Source organism: Palaemon carinicauda, chromosome 2, assembly GCF_036898095.1.
Source record: "Palaemon carinicauda isolate YSFRI2023 chromosome 2, ASM3689809v2, whole genome shotgun sequence".
Classification (NCBI taxonomy): domain Eukaryota; kingdom Metazoa; phylum Arthropoda; class Malacostraca; order Decapoda; family Palaemonidae; genus Palaemon; species Palaemon carinicauda.
The window spans coordinates 100,332,873-100,355,372 of NC_090726.1; the positions used below are offsets into that span (position 1 = coordinate 100,332,873).

At 33.6% G+C, this 22,500-nt stretch overlaps 1 long non-coding RNA gene across 1 annotated transcript in view; it reads right to left on the minus strand.

The window, feature by feature from the left end:
- Positions 1-7,429: 7,429 nt before the first annotated feature.
- The window catches only part of LOC137619245 (uncharacterized), a 41,434-nt gene continuing 26,363 nt past the window's right edge, over positions 7,430-22,500 (minus strand). Inside the window, exon 3 of the long non-coding RNA XR_011039871.1 lies at positions 7,430-7,564. This is a non-coding gene — a long non-coding RNA (uncharacterized lncRNA). The remainder of the gene's footprint in view (positions 7,565-22,500) is intronic.

Sequence of the window (22,500 nt, forward strand, 5' to 3'; positions counted from 1 at the left end):
AGTTTTCTAGGTAAGAAGAATGATATATTTGTGTTCTAGATAAAAATTAAATGATTGTTTTACACATGAGAACTAGATATTTGATTTCTAGTTGAGAAAAAAGTATTTAATTACTCACGACTATTTTTTATTTAAATTTTACTTTTAAAGTTTCTTATGGCTGCCGGAAGGAGGACTTTTTAATTTTCAAATTTGATATTTTTATTTAAATGCTTGGTACTCCGAAGTTTCCTTCCTGCGGCTGTTAAAGGCTGTTAGACCATTTAGTTAACTCGATTTTTTTTTTTAACATCAAAACTTAATGGTCGAAGAACAACAGAGGAGAACAGATCAGAACCAGACTTCTTCCAGAGACAGAACCTCAAGAAATGTTCAGCTTTCAAAACCAAGGGGAATCTATTCTTGATTTTTATTCAATCTCTTGAATTTACTTACTTTGTTCACAAAATAAATTTTCAGCTTAACTTCCAAGGTCACTCTCCATCCAAGCTGGGACCAGGTAGGGCTAGGCAATGACTGCTGATGACTGAGCAAGTACACTTATAGGCTCCCCCAAAATTTCAAACCTTAGTTCACAAGAATGGTGAGGTTGCAGACACTACAAGAAACTATCGAACTTGAGCGTGTCTCGAACCCCAGACAGCAGATCGCTAGGCAGGGACGTTACCAAAAGGCTACCATGATGAGGTTGCAGTCACTACAAAAAACCATAGAGCTTAAGCGTGTCTCGAACCCCACTCCAGCAGATCGCCAGGATGGTAAGTTTACAATAGGCTACCACAACCCCTTTTATGAATTATTTACAACTGCATTTAAAAACAACCCCGTGAATACAACCAACCGTAAAATTATGAAACAGAAGTAACCCATTTCATTATCAATAGGTTTAAAATTTCATCCATGCAATACGATACGGTCATTACTGTTTCCATATACAGCAACCTCCCCCCCCCCCAAAAAAAAAAGTCATAAACCTTTGTGTATCAGATTACGGAGCAATACAGCCATCAAAATCTGCTACATTCCTTCTACATCATTTGGAAAAAAAGATTCATAGATACCGGGTTGGAATACAGAAATATGAGAATTCATACACCAAAAAGGCTATTCTCATATCTCTTATTAAGGATTAAACTCCCTTATAACATTCAATAACAAAAGCGAGACTTCTGTGCGAAGCGGCAGTTAGGTGATAACTGAGAAGCGAAGTGAATGCAACTGGCACATTAATCACTCGAGGGTCACCAATGTGCCTCAGCCATATACAACCCGTTCCAAGGAAGAACGACACAAAAGTTAAACATACAACCCGTTCCAAGCAAGAACGGCACAAAAATTCAACATATACAACCCGTTCCAAGCAAGAACGGCACAAAAAATCAACATATACAACCCGTTCCAAGCAAGAACGGCACAAAAATTCAACATATACAAACCGTTCCAAGCAAGAACGGCACAAAAATTCAACATATACAACCCGTTCCAAGCAAGAACGGCACAAACGTTATACATATACTGTACAACCCGTTCCAAGCAAGAACGGTACAAAAATTCAAACAATGATTCCAGAACATAAAGACTTAAACAGGTGATCAGTGGGGGGGAGGAGGAGGAGGAGGAAAGAGCGATAACGGAGAAAAAAAAAGTTACACTCTACGAGCGTGTGATCCACGTGCGGTACACTTCCAAGCACCTAATGTTAAAACACAAGATCGATAAAGCGAGTTTAATCAGGATGAATCTAATAAGAGCAAATATATAAACAACGAAATTAAGGACTAACTTAACAGGTGTCCTAAGCAAACGAACAAACAACTTAAATGCGCAATTGTATGAACAAAAGCAACCAAATTGTATCCCCTTCACACGAATAACAAACTTATTATCATAATTATTACTAAGCTACAACCCTAGTTGGAAAAGCAGGAGGATGCTATATGCCCAAGGGCTACAAATGGGAAAATAGCCTAAAGAGGAAAGGAAATAAGGAAACAATGTACCCCTCGAACAAAAGAACTCTGACCCAAGACAGTAGAAGACCATGGTATATAGGTTATGGTACTACCCAAGACTAAAGAACAATGGTTTGATTTTGGAGAGTCTTTCTTCCAGAAGAGATGCTTACCATGGCTAAAGAGTCTCTAATACCCTTACTAAGTGGAAAGTAGCCACTGAACAACCTATAATAGCACCTCAATATTACATCCCATAAACCTTATTCTTGGCATTTATTACAATTAAATAAGTCCAAGAATGTAAGCAGAGCCTCTGCTGACGAAACCAAATTGAATAGATTTATATCCCTGAAGTAAGCAGATCTTCCAGTGTTGTCCTTGAAACGAAGCCTCATTAGTAATGATCTACAACTCGCCTAAGCAATAGAGATGTTATTAACTGGGATTTAATGAGTCTTCCCATTACCGATGAATAATGATTCCTTAAGATGTACATATATTTATCCTAAGCGCTTAAAAACATCTGGTTTGGATACAATTCCTAATTATTCTGGATTTATGACTCAGTGAGAGAGCACCTATCCTTCTTGCATAATGATTACTTTGGTTGGATAAAACCAAGGAAATTTGTATTAAATATTTCCAGATGATTCTTAAATTACCGTCAGCTTTAATATTTACATTTAATGAGCAGTATATTTTACAGATTATAGTATTGTGCTATAGTTCTAAAGGTCTCTCATGAGTAGTAGAGGCAAGGGACGGTGACAATGCCCTTGAGACTGACCATATATACATATGCCATCTCCACCCAAGCTAGGGTGAAGTTATGACCAGACAATGACTGCTGAGAACTCAGCAGGTAGGCCTAAGGCCCCCCAAAACACCCCATAATTACCTCACAAGGATGGCGAGGTTGTAAACACAAGAAACTATTGAACTCGAGCGGGTCTGGAACCCTAGTCTAGCAGATCACTAGCAAGGGACGTTTCCAGCAGGCGACACTCATAGACCATAGCATTCCTAGTACTGTGGTAAGATTTTTTTATTTGACTGTACGGCTGGACACACGAATTCCAGGCACACCTCGCTCAGAGAAAGTTCAATCTGTTACACCCTTACTGCCCATTGAGTAACACAGTATAAAGAGAGATGGCAGGGGTTTGTGAGTGGGGCTACACATAGGGACTTGTCGATCAGTGTGTGAAAATGGTACACTTTCTCAGAGAGAGAGAGAGAGAGAGAGAGAGAGAGAGAGAGAGAGAGAGAGAGAGAGAGAGAGAGAGAGAGCGAGAGAGAGAGGTACCAGTTATTCCTGTGTCCAGCGGTACATTTGTTCTAGATTCATCAAGCAATTGGACGAAATTGTAAAACCCCTTCGTAGTACAAGCATGAACACATAACATCTGATCATTAAAATGTCCAACCTTAAAAACTTTTTTTGCAATGAAAAATCCAAGAAAAACAGTCCTTAGGAATGTTGTTGGACTACCAGTGAGTATTAAGAAGACCTCTCACCAAATTGAGATATTACAAAATATTAGATATAAATCGTCTTATATTCTTACTTTACTCTAAGGGCTGCTTTTTTGACTCTTTACCGAAGGGGGAAACTCTACTCTCTACACGATATTCAGTCATTTTATCATATGTATTCCAAGGCATTCAGCATTTCACACCGCATATTGCTCGTTTATTGTCAAAAACACATTATCGAAGCACTTAAAAAAGAAGAAAGTCTTCAGTTTCCTCTTGAAAGCCTTAATATCTTCATTCTTTCGGATGTCTAGTGAAAGCTTATTGTATAGTCTTTGGGCCACATATCTAAAGGCTCTAGAGGCTACAGTAGATATATATCTAGGTTCCAATAATTTAAAACCATATGTAACTATTCTTGTGTCAACACGATTTGTTGGCTGCACACTATGTAGAAATTCTCTTAGATACCTTGGGCGTCAGGTTAAATCTATATAGATTGTACATATTTTAAACAATTCTTGCTGTCACTGTCCCTTACCTCAGCCAGTCATGAGCTCCCTTTAAACCTTTGAAAGACTGATCTACTTTCACCTTCGCAACTAGAAGCATAATCATAAATATATATTACAAACTCTCTCTCTCTCTCTCTCTCTCTCTCTCTCTCTCTCTCTCTCTCTCTCTCTCTCTCTCTTTCTTTCTTTATGACCCCGACATACATCACCCGAAATTCCCAGCCACGCAAGCTCACTCTCTTCCTTTGAAAACACCAGAAAGCAACAGAACGGCAGAGATAAACACATAAACAACTTTCTAAACAGAAGCATAAATAATCGACAACAGCAATTATACTCCTGAAAATCTCCGCGGACTTCTTCCACGTGGAAAGGGAAAAGCCCAAGTTCACCTTTGAAGTAATTTGTAGCCGGCGAGAATTTTTTTTTTTTTTTTAAGTGGCTTCGCTGAAGGAGCCAGGAAAAAAAAGATTATGATATTTTATTCCGATTTATGGTTGCCGAGAAGTTCATTAAAGCCTAGGAAACTTTCTCCATTACTTCGCATCACTCGAGGAAGATATATACATTTAAATTATTCGAGAACCCTCTGGGCTTTTCAGCTCTTTCCTTTAAATTATTTGAATTATTTTTTGGTAGGAAGAATTATCTGAATGTTGATATTGCATTAACATATCTATAAACATATATGCATAAAACACCAATATGTTACGCGCAGACATATACTTAAGCATGTAACAACTACTTGAGAGAGAGAGAGAGAGAGAGAGAGAGAGAGAGAGAGAGAGAGAGAGACTAACTTCTAATAGAAGAGAGTATGAACCACTATCTGACTTCTAATAGGACAAAGAGAGAGAGAGAGAGAGAGAGAGAGAGAGAGAGAGAGAGAGAGAGAGAGAGAGAGAGAGAGAGAGAGAGACTAACTTCTAATAGGAGAGAGAGAGAGAGAGAGAGAGAGAGAGAGAGAGAGAGAGACTAACTTCTAATAGGAGAGAGAGAGAGAGAGACTAACTTCTAATAGGAGAGAGAGAGAGAGAGAGAGAGAGAGAGAGAGAGATAATAAACCACTATCTGACTTATCATAAGACATAAATTACGAGTTGAAATATGTAATTCTTACTAACCCAAAGGATCTCCGGCCAGTTATATAATTCTCAGCACATTCACATATTTTACGAATAGTGGCAACTCCCAGAATTTCCAGGATATATAATGAAATGCTTGAAAACGCAGTTAAAATTCCCCAGTTGGTTAGGTAAGAAGATGCTAATATAAAATTTATTCAAACAAATGGGATCTTCATGTTGTATAAAATGGTTAAATGGAGTTTAAAACGTGTTGCCATAATTATTAAAATCTACTCGGAGGACAATCTCCACTATATTATAAAGAGCAAATGTCTGGATATGTGTGTATATATATATATATATATATATATATATATATATATATATATATATATATATATATATATATATATATATATATTATATGTACATAAATGGGCATATATTATATACAGTATATACATACAAACATATATATATGTATTTATATACATGCATACATATATACATACATACATATATATATATATATATATATATATATATATATATATATATATATGTATTTATATACATTTGTGTATGCATATCTATCTAAACAACCGTCATTTTTGACGGGTCGTGTATACTACTATCAATATAAATATTTAAATTTTTGCCGATTTCTTTATGGAATAAATCGAAGCCATTCGCTTAGATCAAGGAGACCACTCAGAGACGAGAGATAAAGTAAGTGCTAAAATGTGGGAGAACCTTGGGACCGTGTGGACGCAGCAAAAATCTAAATGTAATGCATACAATGCATCGCATGAGGTACAGTGATGGCAATAACCCCCTACGCTTTAAAAAAAATGACAAAGAAAAAAAAATACAATGATGCAAACCCCTTGGTAAACAGATGATATTTTCTAATAGGAGAGAGAATAATACATGACGTAATAAAAATGTCAGAAATATCATGTCAGATAATTAAGAGTTATTGTCAACACAGAGAACACAAGTAAGAATTAATGAGAACGGGACTATTTAAAAAAAAAAATAAGAAAAATGACAATAAAGAAAAAAATACAATGATTAAAACACCTTGGTAAATAAAGAGATTTTCTAAAAAGAGACAAAGAATAATACATGACGTAATAAAAATGTCAGAAATATCATATAAAATTATTAGGAGTTATTGTCAACATGGAAAACAAGTAAGAATTAATGAGAATAGGACTATTAAAAAAAATAATAATAAATAAAAAATTAACATTAAAGAACTGCAAACAATACTGTCATGACGTAAAAAAAATGTCAGAAATATCATGACAATTCATTAGGAATTATTGTCAACATGGAGAACACAAACAAGAATTAATGAGAACGAGACTATTTAAAAAAAATATAATAAATAAAATAAAAAAATTACAATAAAGAAAAAAATACAATGATTAAAACACCTTGGTAATCAGAAGGGATTTTCTAAGAGACAAAAAATAATACATGACGTAAAAAAAAGTCAGGAATATCATGTCAATTCATTAGGAGTTATTGTCAACATGGAGAAAAAAAAAGAATGAATGAAAACGAGACTATCTAAAAATAATAATAATAAATAAAAAAATAATGACAATAAAGAACTGCAAACAATACTGTCATTACATTCAGTTGCCGGTAAATGAGGAGGAGAATGGCCACTGATTGGAAATACTTAATAAACAATTTAAAGGGATAATTGCAAAGGACATGCTGTCATATATAAACATCTTACTAATATATACATACATACACACACTATTATGATGATGAAATTTCTTTATGTTGAACAGGCTGGCATAATTCTCTCTTCATAGTTTATATGTGGCAGATCTACCTTAAGTTTGTTATTGATTTTAAGATATCTTATATTCATTATTGGTTACTTTTTATGTAGTTTATTCATTTCATAATTTTTTTTTGCCTCATTAAGCTATTTTCCCCTGTTGGAGCTCTTAGGATTGTAGCATACTGTTTTTCCACGGAAAATTGTAGCTTAACTAATAATAATAACAATAACAACTACAACAACAACAATAATAATAATATTGATAATAACAATAATAACAACAATGATAATAATAACAATAATAATAACAATAACAACAACAACAACAACAACAATAATAACAATAATAATAACAACAACAATAAGCCGAGTGAAAAAGTATGTAGTCTATAGTAATCCATAAGATTTGGGTAAAAACTATATCTGTATTGATGTTATTACAGTTATGTTTACTAAAATTAAATCAGCGCATATAAAGCAAAAGATGATGAAATTTAACTTAAAAACCGATCAAAATTTACGACAAAGAGAGAGAGAGAGAGAGAGAGAGAGAGAGAGAGAGAGAGAGAGAGGAGAGAGAGAGAGAGAGAGAGAGAGAGAGATTCACTTACCTTGTACTTCAAACTTCACTTTGACTGGCACGCTAGTCCATGCCAGTATTTCAGGCGAGTCAGTAACAGCCTCCTTCTGAAGTTCATCTTGAAGTGGGAACAGTTTATTGACAGTGGTGGAGACAATTCCATCCTGAAAGTAAACAAGAAAATAAATTAATATCTAAAAGTAACAGATTAATTAACAGGTTTAAAGGTCGCTCATGAATGGCAGAGGCAGGGGACAGTGACCTTCGCCCTATCGAGAAGGGCAATGACCTAGACTGACAATATATATATATATATATATATATATATATATATATATATATGTGTGTGTGTATATATATATATATGTATATATATACATATATATATATATATATATATATATATATATATATATATACTGTATATACACAAACACATACACACACACACACATATATATATATATATATATATATATATATATATATATATATATATATATATATATATATATATATATATATATATAATGTGTGTGTGTGATCAGCGCCCAATGCCCCTCTCCACCCAAGCTAGGACCAAGGAGGGCCAGGCAATGGCTGCTGATGACTCAGCAGATAGACCTATAGGCTCCCCCAAAACCCCCATCCTTAGCTAAAACGAATGGTGATCGAGCAGCACAATGCCCTAGAGATTGGCCATATTACATGTGATCAGCGCCCAATGCCCCTCTCCACCCAAGCTAGGACCAAGGAGGGCCAGGCAATGGCTGCTGATGACTCAGCAGATAGACCTATAGGCTCCCCCAAAACCCCCATCCTTAGCTAAAACGAATGGTGATCGAGCAGCACAATGCCCTAGAGATTGGCCATATTACATGTGATCAGCGCCCAATGCCCCTCTCCACCCAAGCTAGGACCAAGGAGGGTCACGCAATGGCTGCTGATGACTCAGCAAATAGACCTATAGGCTCCCCCAAAACCCCCCATCCTTAAGGATGCTGAGGTTGCAGCGACCAAAGGAACTAACGAGTCTGAGCTAGACTCGAACCACAGTACAAACCAGGAAAGGACGTTACCTCCAGGCCACCACAAGGTTTAAAAAGAGCAAGTTACAGGTCATTGCTTGGGTGTAGAGGGAGCTCGTGCGCTGATTTTATGTATATATGGTCTGTCTCTAGGGCATTGTCATTGTCTCTTGCCTCTGCCATTAACGAGCAACATTTAAATTTTTAAAAAGACGTGATCAAAAGAATCCAGTGGCATGATCCATACTAATTGTCAATTCTACAATGACATAAAACTGAAAATAACACATAATATCCACGGCTTGGTAATTTCTCATTAAAGTCAATAAGGAAACAAATGTAGCTTTCTATAGTCTCTCTTCATGTCTCGACCAAAAATTCCGTTTTCTATGAACACCTATTAACTAAAGGAAAACTAAAGTACTGGTACTCCAGGCCCTAAACAAACGTGGAGTCAGGAAGTTTAATCTTTAAAATTCCTGAAACTATAGTGTTCAAAATATCTTAATGAATAATGAACATTCCAACAACAACGAAAATAAAAAAAAAAATCCCAGCTATGAAGTGTAATTCGACTCTCTCTCTCTCTCTCTCTCTCTCTCTCTCTCTCTCTCTCTCTCTCTCTCTCTCTCTCTCTCTCATCCGAGGTTGAGTAAATATTCCTAATTCCGTTCCTAAAAGCCTCTCCATTAAAAGCAATCACTTCCATTTCTCTCGCCATTTCGCTCATTAAGAAACAAGGAAAAATCTGGTGGAAACAACGTGCAGCATATCCAGTGGGCTAGAAAATTCAATTAGTGAAACTATGAGACTAATATTCAGATACATTAACATACACAAAATCAATATTAACACCTTATACCTTATGTTGGTAGAGACATTTAGATTATATATACATATATATATATATATATATATATATATATATATATATATATATATATATATATATATACATACACACACAAACACAAAACGCCCACACACACACACACACACACATATATATATATATATATATATATATATATATATATATATATATATATATATATATATATATAAAATACAATTAATTTGATAAATGGAAAATTTTTCCATCCTTATAAGAACAAAAGCCCCATTTCAGACTATACATTTAAGAACACAAGAATAAAAGCCTTCAGTAAATAAGTTCCGTCGCTACACAATTCAAAAAGAGCAATACATAATATATATATATATATATATATATATATATATATATATATATATATATATATATATATATATATATATATATATATATATATATATATATAAGGAGAATCCTCCCCACCCAAAAACGAACAATTCCAAAATAAATTTTGTAATGAAAAAAAAACCTAAGCAAAGATACTTTACATCTATACACAATCCAAAAAAAAAAGAAGAGCAAAACAAATAAAGCAAAGCCACAAGAGAAAGACAAACAATATGGCCCTTAACAGATTCCCTCCCAAGTCAATCAAAATAAAAGACGAACAAGACCAAAAGAAAGGGCCTTACGCGTAGCATATAAAAGGTCTCTCTCTCTCTCTCTCTCTCTCTCTCTCTCTCTCTCTCTCTCTCTCTCTCTCTCTCTCTGCGGCCTGTATTTGGAAAGCCACATCTTCGGAAATAAGGAAACTGGGGAAATCCATCAATGGACAATCATTCAACCGGGCCCTTTTTTATTTATCCTCTTGTGTTTTACGAAGAGTATGGCTTCCATTTTCTGTTGGGAGTATTCTATTTTGGAGGAAGAAGGGGGAGGCTATTGTATTTCGAGCCTAGCCATAAAAAAAGGAAGAGCGAATATAAAAAAAAAAACACTGTTACGGGGGACAAAGCCATTTCTTCTATTGTCTGTTGCACTGACTATGTTTTGATTCGGAGACCTCGCCTGTGCTATATGTATGTTATATCTAGGGCAAATAAATATTAAAACAGTGGTGTGTTTTATTTGTCTACCACTGAATAAAAGGTAAACTCGATACCAATGGAATACACTTAAATATTGTTCCTTTATGTGCACTATCTCAGACACAACAGTTGAAGGAGGAAAAGAGGCCAGTGGTCCATTTGTTTATTTTTATCTTCAATCACTCGTTAAAAGAAACTACTCTGATAGATACATACATACTTATTATATATATATATATATATATATATATATATATATATATATATATATGTATATATATATATATATATATATATATATATATATATATCAACAAACAATAAGCTTTTTCCAATCAACTAAGGAAAACGAGGCGTAACCATAAAATGATAACTAACCACTTCAGCATTCATCCTTCAACAGTTGAATCAAAGATGAGTCCATGTGTTCAATACACCATTAAAAATGACAATTTAACGCAAAATAAAGCATCACATTAATCCATCCAGCCATCTCTACATACATATATATCTCCTGAACATGATGTTTAACTTGTATTGCAGCTACTCAAATGTCCCCCGGTTGCAAGGTGTAAAATCTGTAAGCCTCCCTTCCCTTGCTAGATTTGCAACTGCACCGTCTTGTACCAACGTTTTTCTCAAAGGCTAAAAGACTATCGCCCCCTCCTGTAAATGAGGACTTAGTTGCAAAGACTTTAATTGCACAAGAGAATCTCAATTGCGTGCTATGTGTATCCATAATGACCTAACTCTATGTGGGACTGCGCTCAGACATGCGTACCACAATTTGAGTTTCATAAACATTGGTTGCCAAGTAAAAACAATCATTCAACCATGGCAAAGTAACCAAGGTTGGTGTACTTGGTGATCAACTGTGCTCTATAGAGCTAAGCAGAGTAGGTTTTATCAATTCCGGTACACTATATGGCAAGATACCCGTTGAGATACTACCGCTAGAGAGCTGTTGGATCATTTTACTGGCCAGACAGTACTACATTGGATCCTTCTCTCTGGTTACGGTTCACTTTCCCTTTGCCTACACAGACACCGAATAGTCTGGCATATTCTTTAGAGATTTTCCTCTGTCCTCATACACCTGACAACACTGAGATTACCAAACAATTCTTCTTCACCAAAGGGGTTAACTACTGCACTGTAATTGTTCAGTGGCTACTTTCCTCTTGGTAAGGGTAGAAAAGACTCTTTAGCTACGGTAAGCAGCTCTTCTAGGAGAAGGACACTCCAAAATCAAACCATTGCTCCCTAGTCTTGGGTAGTGCCATAGCCTCTGTACCATGGTCTTCCACTATCTTGGGTTAGAGTTCTCTTGCTTGAGGGTAAACTGGAGCATACTATTCTATCTAATTTCTCTTCCAATTGTTTTGTTAAAGTTTTTATAGTTTATATATTTTCTTTATTGTTATTCTTAAAATATTTATTTTTTCCTTGTTTCCTTTACACACTGGGCTATTTTCCCTGTTGGAGCCCCTGGGCTTATAGCATTCTGCTTTTCCAACTGGGGTTGTAGCTTAGCATCTAATAATAATAATAAACTGTATATAGTTGCAAGTAATGCTATGTTTAGCAAAACAGAAGCTGTTGCTGAGCTCGTAAACACGTGATCAAAAGCATTTCTATTAGTTTTATCAAGTGCTGTATATAAAAAAATATAGTTATTCACTTCACAGCATTTCGTAAAATTATTAAAAATGCATTTGATCACGTGTTTACACGCCCTTTGGTTAAACACAGGGTTACTCGCTAGTGTATAGCTTTTCATGAAGTGTAGCGGAATTAATTAAGCCAACTGTACAACCTATACTCGTCTTTCCTTTATATGGGGTGATCTAGAATGTGTTGATAATCACTCACTTGCTAACTGAGGGAGGCAATTTTTGGAGGCTTTGACTAACTGTCTAAGAGCCCCCCGTCCGGAAACAAGGTCCGGGCAATCTGGGTGCGTGAAGGAGGTACCTTATTCACAGAAACGGGCAAAATGAGGCACGATAGATTTTCCAGGAAAGAAAAGACCCAAGCCTTATTTCCTACACCTGGAGCGATAAGAAATTAGATAAGAAACACATAAAATTACAGGAAAATAAAAAAGGATCTTAACGAAAATAAAATCATCCTTCTTGTGTTGAAAGACCAAAATAAGATTCGCGAGGTAAGATTTAGATGAAACAAGGGAGAAGAAAATCATGTTAAGCGCAGAGGGGTGATGGAAATGCAATAATTACGGAAGGGGAAGTATATGAATGTATTTATCAAGCTTTCAACATAAGAATCATGTAAGAACGGAGGTAAAATAGAAGTATGTAAAATCAAGTGCAGCTTTGGTCCGAAGGAACACCACACAAACCAAGTAATTGCCTACAGTACACCGCGTAAGGCGTACTCACGGCGCTATCACCCCTACCCCCATCCCCCAGGGAACTGTCTGAATGGTCACAAGACTGGTAGGGTAGTCAACAATCTCTTCAAACATTTCCGTAATAATTAATCCATTTCTTTCAAATAAATCCGATTAAATAATAAAACACTAATGAATTTAGGGATTAAATGGATTTGCACTGTAATGACGTTTGTTTTAATCCACAAAGCCTAACAGATATATACCTGGAGCTTCTACCTTTAATCCGCACATTATTCTAATCAGCATTAATAAGTATCTGATATCACATCCTATATTTCAGCTTCCCTTTGGCGGTACGTAGAACTTACGATGATTAAAAAATGGGGATCTTAATAGCAGAATATTTCAATGTTTAAAATGGCAGGGTAAAGGTTTAGTAAACCTGTTGTGCTGCTGTGCAAGAAATGAATAAATAAAAACAGTCTGATATAAATTGAAAAATTAGTGAAATAATTTCCAATGCTACATACTTAAAAATGAAGGGAATTACGGCAAGTCACAAAACCAATAAACATAGATCACGGAAATAACTTTCAATAATTAAAGATCGCAAATAAATTCGTAACTCAAATTCAAACTTTCTTTCTTATAATTTACATTAATAAATGTTTATCTAAATGTAGATGATTACGCAGAATATATCTAAATGATTCTTTGGATATCGAAGTACCCCCCCCCCTCTCTCTCTCTCTCTCTCTCTCTCTCTCTCTCTCTCTCTCTCTCTCTCTCTCTCTCTCTCTCTCTCTCTCTCTCTTCAAGTGATGTTCCTCACCTCTCGTTTCTAGACCTTTCCTCAATGATCTTCATCAATGAATCTCCCGTTTAGTCCTTTCCTCAATGATCTACATCAATGAACCTCCCACATTAATGATCTATTCCTAATGACCCAACTGTGGTTTTGTGCCAAAGCCTCTTTACGGAGTTCCTTCCTTTAAAGGCTCTCTCTAGAAGGGAAACCAGAATCTAATAATTGTGTTGATTCCACTTCAAATGTGGAGCGAGATCGTGGTGAAATCGAGACATTTGCTAGATACGTTCCCTGCTCGTACAGTTGGATTCGTTCATTCCGGTGTGCTTCACGGGATGCTGAAGGAGTTGTCTGACAGCTGTACATTGTAAATACTCCGTTAAAATCTACTGTTTTCAGCCGTATTTCAGTAAAATACAAGCGACCATAAATCTTACCATACTTTCTTATTACACTTAAAAAAGGTGACGTCTCACAGTTGTACATTGTAAATCCTCCGTTAAAATATACTGTTCCCAGCCATATTTCAGTAAAATACAAGCGACCATAATTCTTACCATACTTTCTTATTACACTGTTAAAAATTTGCATTAAATAACGGCAAATGACTGGCAACATTGATTCCAGGAATTTTACCATTTTCAAAACTGATATATTTACGTAAAGGAGTGATATTACGGTCACCAACCCGTAAAGGTTAATAACAAAGTAAGGTAAAATTACGGTCGTCTGTATTTCACTGAAATACGGCTGAGAACAGTATATCTTTACGGAGAATTTAAGATCAAAATTGCGGTGAAAATTTAAGATTAAAATTGCGGTTTTTTTTAACAGTATCTTTTATGGGTTTGTGACCGTAATATCACTCCTTTACGTCAATATATCTTTTTTTTTTTAAACGATAAATGCCTGACAACATTTATTCCAGGATTTTTACCGTTTTTTTACGGCAAATTTTTAACGGTGTTCAGCAAAAGAAGCAGTTGGTAACGCTGAGGTTATAATCACGTGATCAAAGGCCTTTTTATTAATTTAACAAAATATTGTTAAGCAATTAACAATATCTTTCTATATGGCACTTCGCAAAATTAATAAAAATGTATTTGCTCACGTACGTACAAGCTAATTGACTTTGCTTTAAAGGAAGTTACCATCAGTTTATCTTTTGCTTAACACAGCGTTATCTGCTACAATTTACAAGTAACAGATGTCTCCTTTAGCTTCCCGTGAAGTGTACCGGAATTTAAGAAGCCAACTGTACCTAAAACATTATTGACTAATACTGTAACGGAGAAGGAGTACCTCGAGACAGGAACTAAAATTAAAAATAAGGGAACTTATCAGAGATTATTATTATTATTATTATAATTATTATTATTATTATTATTATTACTTCCTAAGCTACAACCCGGTTGGAAAAAGTAGGATGCTATAAGCCCAGGGGGGCCCAACAGGGAAAATAGAGCAGTGAGGAAAGGAAACAAGGAAAAATAAAATATTTTATGAACAGTAACTGCATTAAAATAAATATTTCCTACATAAACTATAAAAACTTTAACAAAATAAGAGGAGGAGAAATTAGATAGAATAGTGTGTCCGAGTGTACCCTCAATTATCCCACGACCATCAAATACCGAAATATTCCAATGACTCCATTTGAAACTAATTTTATACAATTTTCTCATCAAAGCTTAGGATGGTATAATGTATAACTAGAGAGAGAATAACTTCTGAATTTTCATTATCCTCATACAAACTACTCATTACCGTTCATCAAATATTTTATTTTTCCTTGTTTCCTTTCCTCACTGGGCTATTTTCCCTGTTGGAGCTCCTGGGCTTATAGCATCCTGCTTTTCCAACTTGGGTTGTAGCCTAGCAAGTAATAATAATAATAATAATAATAATAATAATAATAATAATTTTCAAAGATATCTAATTTATCAAAACCTTCCCTCATATTACTCTTCCCCCCTCAAACTTAGGATATTTTCAATCTAAAGACTGAAGATATTAAGACTTTCAATAAAATCTGAAGACTGTTCTTTTCTAATTGCTTCTGTATGTGAATTTGACAATTTGCCATAGGCTTCCACTGTCTTGGATTAGAGTCCTCTTGTTTGAGGGTAGGCACCGCTGTTCTATCGTTTTTCTCTTCCTCTGGTCTAAGTTTTTTATATTTTATATATGAAAGATCTAATTTAATGCTGTTACTGTTCTTAAAATATTTCATTTTGATGCTTGTTACTTCTCTTGTAGTTTATTTATTTCCTTGTTTCCTTTCCTCACTGGGCTACTTTTCCGTTGGAGCCCTTGAGGTTTTGGCATCTTACTTTTCCAACTAAGGTTATAGCTTAACAGGTAATAATAATAATAATAATAATAATAATAATAATAATAATAATAATAATAATAATAACAATTAACGAGGAATATGCATGTTATACTCTGAATACCAAAGATTTTATACAACAAACAGATCCTGTTAGCTTTTTAGGGCATACAGTTTACTTGTGTGGCAAAATCAGGAAAACAGCCCTTGAATTATATAAATAAAGGTAAAGCAAGTATTCAACTTAAATTGATCCCTTTTCTATTAATTTGGCAATGGCTCATTCAACTAAGAATTCGTGACCACCCACATCCCAAATAAATGTATTTACTTTTTGTTTCGTATAAATGTACTGAAGTTCTAGATGGTTATGATAATTATAAATTGTTCCAAGTATTATTAGAACAAAGTATCACTTTCTGACAACAATCTTTGTACAACTTCGTTAAAGCTATACAATATGCTTCCACTAGACACCCGGAAGATTTAAGATATTATTATTATTACTAGACAAGCTACAACCCTAATTGGAAAAGCAAGATGCTATAAGCCCAAGGACTCCAACAGGGAAAAATAGCCCAGTGAGGAAAGGAAATAAGGAAATAAATAAATTATGAGAATAAATTAACAATGTATAATTCTAGAAACAGTAACAACGTCAAAACAGATATGTCCTCTATAAACTAATAACAGCGTCAAAAACAGATATGTCATATATAAACAATAAAAAGACTCATGTCAGCCTGGTCAACATAAAAACATTTGCTCCAACTTTGAACGTTTGAAGTTCTACTGATTCAACTACAAGATTAGGAAGATCATTCCACAACTTGGTAACAGCTGGAATAAAACTTCTAGAGTACTGTGTAGTATTAAGCCTCATGAAGAAACTGAAGAATTTCTTGTTCTCTGAGTGCTCCGATTATGTCAATGTAACAATAAACGAGCAATATGCAGTGATAAATGTTGAATGCTTTCGAACGAACGTTATAAAATGACTGTGGAGATCCTTTAGAGAGTAGGGTTCCACTGCTGTAGAGGCCCTTTGCGTCAATAAGCATAGGAGGAGATAAATGATGATAGGATCAGAAAAACAATCCTTAAATTCGAAAGATACTTAAGAGGAGCAACAATAACACATCGAATATCTATGGAATTCTTTACCTTGGTTTTAATTTCCCAAATTATTATAATTATTATTATTATTATTATTATTATTATTATTATTATTATTATTATTATTATTATTATCATTATTACTACTATTATTATTTCAATATATGCAAAAGGTTGAGGTGGATTTCTTCCACTTAGAAGAAACTGCCTTTATATGTTGTTTTAAAGGTTTAAAGGCCACTCATGAATAGCAGAGGTAAGGGACAGTAATATTACCCTATCGAGCAGGACAACGCCCTAGAAACTAATCATATATATACATATGATCAGCGCCCAAGCCCCTCTCCACCCAAGCTAGGACCAAGGAGCTGAAGACTCCGCACATATCAATAGGCTCCCCCAAACCACCTTCCTTAGCTAACAAGGATGGTAAGATTGCAGCTACCAAGGGAACTAACGAGTTTAAGCGGGATTCACCTGTTAAGGGCGTTACCACATCGTCCACCGCAACCCTAACATGTAACGTGATTTAACTGTATACATTTATTCAAAGAGATAGACATTATATAAACTGGTTCATATAGATAAAAAAAAAAACACGCAAAATAAACCAAACTGATTAACCAACAATATTTGATTAAAGCAATTTAAGCCCTAAATTACGAAAAGCTATTATATGTGAAATTATTAACTTAAAACTATTAAAGAAACAAACCAATATAGTTAATCCACAATATTTGATTAAGAGAAATGTAAACACTAAAATAGGAAATGCTATTGTATGAGAAATTGTCTGATTAGAATTATTAAAAAAAAAAAAGTCTATTAACATCAAATTTAAAATTATAATGATGGAGAAAGCAGCAAACACAGAAATAAAACACGTCCAAGAGAAACGAGGAAATTAAAAGAATAAGCTTTATCAATAATTAATAATTATGACCGATAATAATCATAATATATAAAAATATTTCAAACTGACAATTGCATTTTATCTCGGTTCAGCTAAAGCGATGAGATGAAGGGAAGGGAGACGGAGGGAGGGGGGAGGAGGGGGGGGGAGAGGGAGGGGAGAGGGGGAGAGCTACGAGGGGAATGCTGTTGACAACGCAATTATTATTAATTGGAGTCCCTGTTTGTATAATTACCAAAGCGATGTTCCCAGCACTAATTAATTATCATTAAACTCATTTATTTTTCATAATTTATCATCATTCTCTGCGGCAATTTATAAAGGATGATGCAACGCACACAGAAGAGCTCTGATGACAAACGGCTTTTCCATTTCTTCGGTTATTCTCGGTTTAATATGTCCGCAAATTAGGGGACAGGCGAATCACGTAGTCAGCAAGCACGCTTTACAATCGACTTTAATGAGGAGGTTCACTGTCTCTATTTATGCACATTATATATATATATATATATATATATATATATATATATATATATATATATCTCACCATCTTCTTCCACGCCTATTGACGCAATGATCCTCGATTAGATTTCGCCAGTCGTCTTGATCTTGAACCTTTAAATCAATACTTCTCCATTCATCACCTCCTACTTCGTGTTTCATAGTCCTTAGCTATGTAGTCCCATATATATATATATATATATATATATATATATATATATATATATATATATATGTGTGTGTATATATATACATATATGTATGTGTATATATATACAAATATATACATACACACATATATACATATATATACACATACACATATATATACATACATATATACATACATACATATACATATATATATATATGTGTGTATATATATACACACACGCGCGCGCGCGCATACATACACGAGCGTTCCCAGTTGGGAACTAAAAGCTAAACTGCGTTGCTATCATGAATAATAAAAGCTTTCATGGTAGTGATTATGGGTTGAAAAAGTAAAACCCTATTATGACAGCAATATATTAAAAAACAAGTTAGATTATCTCTGATCCCTCAAAAAATCTAAAATATATCATTAACGTTATGGATCGAAGTTAATAAAAATAAGGATCATTGCTACACTATTATTATTATTATTTATTATTATTATTATTATCATTATTATTACTAGCTAAGCTACAACACTAGTTGGAAAAGCAAGATGCTATAAGTCCAAGGGCTCCAAAAAGGAAAAATAGCACAGTGAGGAAAGGAAATAAAGAAATAAATAAAAGATATAAGCAGCTATGAACAATTAAAATAAAATATTTCAAAAACATTAACATTAAAACAGATGCTTCATATATAAAAATAAAAAGACTTATGTCAGCCTGTTCAACATAACATTTGCTGCAAGTTTGAACTTTTGAAGTTCTACTGATTCAACTACCGATTAGGATGATCATTCCACAACTTGGTCACAGCTGGAATAATACTTCTTGAGTACTGTGAGGAGAAGGCCTGATTATTAGAATTAACTGCAAGCCTAGTATTACGAACAGAATGGAACTGTCCTGGAACATCTACAGGTAAATGTAAAGGATGGTCAGAGTTATGAAAAATCTTATACATGCATAATGATCTAATTGAATGAAAGTGCCAGAGAATATCATCTAGATCAGGAATAGGAAATTTAATAGACATGTGACCAGATAGGCTAGTCGAACGATCTTCCTAGCCAGGTGGTTGAATCGGTGGAACTTCAAAAGTTCAAACTTGCAACGATGGATTTTAAGTTGAACAGACTGAAATGAGTGTGACTTCATAGTTTATATATGACAGATCTGTTGTATCGTTGTTACTGATCTTGAAATATTTTACATTAATTATTCATTATTTCTCATGTAATTAATTTATTTCCTTTCCTCGCTGAGCTATTTTTCACTGTTGGAGCCCATGGGCATCCTGCTTTTCAAACTAGGGTTGTAGCATACCTAGGCATAATAATAATAATAACAACAACAACAATAATAATAATAATAATAATAATTTATAAAAATATGAAAAATAATGAATGAATAGGAAATACCTTAAAAGATCTGTAAAAACGTTAAAATACATAATATGTCATGTATAAACTATGAAGACACACATGTCAAGATGTTCAACATAAAACATTTGCTGCAAGTTTGAATATTTTACCTAACAATATAGTTAAATTTTTATATATATATTTTAAAAAAATCAGAATAATAGTCTTTATGAACCAAGGAGCCCATTTAGATCCGGAAGACGAAATTTAATGGAGAGAGAGAGAGAGAGAGAGAGAGAGAGAGAGAGAGAGAGAGAGAGAGAGAGAGAGAGAGAGAGAATATATATATATATTCCTAATGATACAAAACCAATTTAAATACAAGATATAAATATAATATATATATATCTATATATAAGATATATATATATATATAATTATATATATAAATATATATATATGTATATAATATATATATCTCTATATTATATATATATATATATATATATATATATATATATAGAGAGAGAGAGAGAGAGAGAGAGAGAGAGAGAGAGAGAGAATATATATATATATATATATATATATATATATTCCTAATGATACAAAATCAATTTAAATACAAGATATAAATATAATATATATATATCTATATATAAGATATATATATATATATATAATTATATATATATATATATATATATATATATATATATATGTATATAATATATATATCTCTATATTATATATATATATATATATATATATATATATATAGAGAGAGAGAGAGAGAGAGAGAGAGAGAGAGAGAGAGAGAGAGAGAGAGAGAGAGAGAGAGAGAGAGAGAGTTTATTCAGGATGGTGAACAAACAAGAACAAAATTTGGGGTTTCCGCGCAGACGTCCCAGTTCAATAACAGAGGCAAGATTGGCGCCATGAATTCTGCCATGAAAGAAAACGGAATTTGTTTCATGGGAGACTCTTATAAAGCTTCACTCTTAGGATTTCTGTTGCTTTTGCAACCCCCAGAAGATGAGAAGCTATACATAAAATATAATGCCTGAACTCTTATATCCATAAAAATAATTTCTAAAATTTTTTGTTGTTTATGCAACGATCAGAAGATGAACAGATTTAAATAAAACATAGTATGCAAAATCTTTATCTTTCTAATTGCAAAGACCAATTACATAATTATCAAATGAAAGATTAGGATTGGTCAAAAGACACTTTTAGGAATCGATATTCCTTTCGGCGAGATAAAGACTAATCCTTTGCTTTCTAAAAATACAAAAATTATCATGAAAACTTGATTTATGAATATCTAACACCATGAAGGCAAAAATAAAAATCGTAAGCCTTAAATCTAAAGACAAAATACTTATGATCTAGAAGTTCAAGTCCTGAACAAAGGGATCAGCGTTTCATTATTATTATTATTATCATTATTATTATTATTATTATTATTATTATTATTATAATTAGTAGTAGTAGTAGTAGTAGTAGTAGTAGTAGTAGTAGTAGTAGTAGTATAAGGTAAGCTATAACCCTTTTTGAAAAATAGGGCTCCAACATGAAAATGATAGCCCAGAGAGGAAAGGAAACAAGGAAATAAATAAACCACAAGAGAAATAATGAATAATCAAAATAAAATATTTCAGAACAGTAAAAACATTAAAATTTAAGATTTTTCATACATAAACTATAAAAAAAAAGTATAAGAAAGAGAAATAATATAGAGCGGCGTGCCCAAATGTACCCTCAAGCAAGAGAACTCTAACCCAAGACAGTGGAATACCATGGTACAGAGGCTATGGCACTACCCAAGACAAGAGAGCAATGGTTTGATTTTGGAGTCCTTCTCCTAGACGAGCTGCTTACCATAGCTAAAGAGTCTCTTCTACCCTTACCAAGAGGAAAGTAGCCACTGAACAATTACATTCCAGTAGTTAACCCCTTCAGCGAAGAAGAAATGTATAATAATCTAAGTGTTGTCAGGTGTATGAAGAAAGGAAAATGTGGTAAGAATAGGCCAGAATATTTGTATATCATACGGATGGCCCTTCACTTACACACCTTGTAAACTTAAAAATAAAATTTGAGGTCATGTCTAAGTTGAAATTTATATGCAATGTCAGTGACTATTAAGTGTTACTTTAACTGAAATACTTGAAAAAACGAAATTATTAATTACCTGTCCATCTATTATCCTTATTATTATTATTACTAGCAAAGCTACAACCCTAATTGGAAAAGCCGGATCTTCTAAGCCCAAGGACTCCAACGGGGAAAAATAGCCCAGTGAGGAATGCAAATAAGGAAATAAATACTCTATATATGGGAAGTAATTTATAAATAATATAAAATAACTTAAGATCAGTAGCAAAGTTCAAATGGTTACGTGATTTATGAACTTGAAGAAAAACTCGTGTCCAACATTAAATAATTTGCTGCAAGTCTGAACATATTATAAAACCTATATTCAATATTATATGTTCTGTTGCCTTTAATTCTTCTTTAAAAATTTTTTACATATTAAAAATCAAACCATGTCATTATTATGATTATTATTATTATTATTATTACTTGCTAAGCTACAACCCT